The sequence below is a fragment of the Charadrius vociferus genome, unplaced genomic scaffold (assembly GCF_000708025.1).
Source record: "Charadrius vociferus isolate BGI_N301 unplaced genomic scaffold, ASM70802v2 scaffold43, whole genome shotgun sequence".
NCBI classification, from domain to species: Eukaryota; Metazoa; Chordata; class Aves; order Charadriiformes; family Charadriidae; genus Charadrius; species Charadrius vociferus.
The window spans coordinates 4,546,033-4,549,555 of NW_009648043.1; positions in this window are offsets into that span (position 1 = coordinate 4,546,033).

The following is a 3,523-nucleotide window of genomic DNA, read 5'->3' on the forward strand; positions in this document are numbered from 1 at the left end:
TTTTTATGACAAGGTAGTACACATCAAAACCCAGTGAGATATAAGAAGGCAGTGTAAGCAAATCAGTCTTTTTTCTATAGGAAAAAAAGTTGTCCTATTACCTTTCCCTAAACAAGGAAGGAGAGTGGAGTCTAAAGTAGCTGAGCATACCATAGTTTAAAACCAAACAAAGAACATAAGTTATTCTGGGGAATTTACTCTTTTTCTTCTTTTTTGATGACCTGTTGAATACGAACCCTGAGGAGGGCTAAAAAGGACAGCAATAGTGCCTTCTTGCTGCAACACAGAAACATGCTCAGGCTAAAAGCATCACTTATTCAGGTAATGAATATTGGGGATGGCAAAACCCCAACATAGTGGGCATTGAATGTCTATTTATTTCTTTATCATAGTTGAAATGTCATAGAACACCAACAAAAAAGAATGAATGTATTTGGAAACCTTTCAAATTCCATTGTTTTATGTTTTTTTCATGTAGGAATATGTTTATTGGTTTTCCTTTTATAGATTTTGGCTGCGAAAACATCTCTGAATTTTAGTTCCCTCATCTAACAGAGAAAAATGCTTTTTTTTTTTTTAATGTGTTATAAATATAAATGTCTGTTTGTGGTTTTCAAGCCTATTTCTAGGCTGATGCATGAATTTGTAGAAAAACTGTCAAAACGTGTACAACTCCTTTAGAAGAGAAGCACACTATGAATTGTGAAAGACTGACTGAACTGGAGGCTGTATCAGAATATGACAGAGTAAGAGCTTTATCCTAAAGGAAGATCTTATCATAAGGAGTACCAACGTTATTTGAAAGACACAGGACATATGTGCTACTCCCCCAAAAAGAACCCATCTCCCCCCCCCCCCCCCCAAAAAAAAAAAAAATCAACTCAGAAATTATGAGCACTGCAGCAAAATTTAAATTAAATATTTGAGACCAGTGAAACTGGGAAAACGCAACCTTCAGGCACTAATTTTCAGCATCAAACAGGGCAGCAAGAGTAAACAGGGGACTGGGACTACCATAATGGCAAATTAACTGGTTTTACAGCCAGCAAAACAGGACCTTTTTAGAGTGGCAGAATTAGGTAATTATCCTGATGTGCAGATACACCTAACTCTACACAAAACTACATCTCAATGAGGTAAGAAACTTCTAGGAAATATCATTCCTCTGATTCCTTTTGATGGAAATGTTTCAGCAAGACAAAGTCCAAGAAGAACACTTCCATCATGTCTATATAAATACATGAAGCTCTTCCATTCCAGGCAGGGTGGTTACCTGACTAGAAGCTACAAAGTCCAATTTTTTTTGCATGTGCTGTTCTTTGTAACAAGCCAAATACTTAAGTAAGAGAAATCTGACAAAATGTAACCAGAGAATAATAATTTATGAGACTGTTTTGTGTTTAGAAATCCATTTTCTCTATTGCAAAGCAGGTGGAATGCTGACACTGGAAAACCTATGCACGATCCAGGTCTTATCTCACCATTAAAGGATCAGTGACGTAAACCAAACACTGCTTAACCTTCTTCTTCGAGATCCATATTTCTTGTAGAAGTATGCAGAAGGGCAGTATGTCTGCTGACTGCTGACTGCTCCTTCCATATAAAAGCCAGAAGCAATATTCCCTAGTATCCTTTAAGAACAAGCAGTGAATTTATCATATCTGTTTGCAATGCCCTTTGGGACCCTTCAGGAAGAAAGGCGCAGTAAATGTAAGCTCATTATCATCATTAACTCCTTTTATACACCAGCTGAGCTCAGAAGAAACAAATGGGAGAAAAATATAAGGGGGGGGGGGGGGGGGGGGGAAGGTAAAATATGTTTACCATTGTCCTCTTTTCCTGGTAGGTTTTGATGTGTTTTGTTTGTTGGGGTGTTTGTTTTTTTTTTTTTCATTCCTATTTTTATTAGAGAAAACTTATTATTTATTAGGAAGTCTTAAAATTAGCTTCATCATTTAACTCCATGAGATGACACATTGCTAAGGAAGAAGGAGAATAAAATGGCTTGACTTACATTAAGGGACGTTCAACACAGCAGTGCCTAACGTATTACACTTGTTCTCGTAAGCTTAGAAACACCTTAACCTTCCCACGATCACACCTCACCTACACATGGGAGAGAACAGTTTCAGGACAAGGAAAAGCTTTCTGTTTGTCCTGTTTGTGTGTTTTCTGGGTAACTGTCATGGCCAGGGGAATGGCACTACACTCAGGTGGGAACGGGAAAGGACTCACTAATTTTAGCCAGGGAAAGGTCACATTTTTCATCCAAAATCATTTTCTAAGCTCCTTCTAGGGTAGACGGTGTGTGAGCGGCACCTCCAGACAGCAATTTATACCACACACGTTGGACATTAATACCAGATAAATGACCTCAGGAAGGCGCTTTTTTCTCTCCGTCGTTGACAAGGTCAGCCTAGGGAGAACCTTCCTGTAAAGCCTTTCTGTAAAACCTTTCTGCCACCTACTGAATCCGTGCAACTGTGTTTTCACAAATAAACAATAACTAACAATTCATACGAAAGGATCCTTTAGACACGACAAGTTGATTCAACCCCATCGGGAAAAAGTGGTAGTAATCTTGCCTCTGTTATTGCATCTGATTATTTTTTTTTTTTAATGGATGCGATGTGTATTTTCTATTACTGTAGATGTGCATGGTTTTCTTTATTGATCATAAATACAAAAAAAGACAGGGCCCCAACCTGCAAGCGTTGTGTACATACTTGGTATCTCAAGAATTTAAAAACTAACACACAAGACAAGACTTTACAGAACTACAAGATCCATAATTCTGATTTCATAATTCTGATCCATAATTCTGATTTCAGTCCCTGAAACGAAGAGCACTGGTAGCTTTGACTAAATTTCTGATCTTTACTTCAAATGGGTTAAGTTGAGGGGGTGTGTGTGGGAAGAATGCTTCTCAAACTGCTTTATGGGAAAAGTTTAAAACTTTTAAAACCGTTGGGAATAAGCTACTCTAAAACTCTTAAAAATGGAAACAAGGGCGATAGAGGATCCTTAAGGCTACTTACAGTGAAATATTTATTGTATGCAACTCTGGTGAGCTAAGAAGTCACCTGAATTAAATAAAAATCAGAAACAAGGAGAAAGAGCTGCGAAGTTTATCTGACTGCACACAGGCAAGAAGCAAAACCACGCACAAATGTTTGAAAGAGGGAAGAAACGTCGAGCTGCTTCTCCAGGCACTGAAAACATCTGGAGACGCTTCTGAAGCTGCGAGGGAGATGCTTTGAACACCGTCTCCTTCAAGGGCATCCTTGTGCTTCATTCTGCGCCCTCATACGGGAACACCCCTTTCTCCCCCCAGCCGTGCCCTCTTCCCCCACCCCCCCCACCCCTCCCCAAGGTGCCCTCACGGGCTGGTAAACCTCTCTTCACCTTCCGCCCAGACGCCGGCAGGTTCCCCCCATCCCCTCTCACCCTCCGTTCCCATCGCCCGGGATTCCTACCGGGGTGCGAGATCTCCCCGCACCGGGGCAAGGCGCTTCCCTCGCCT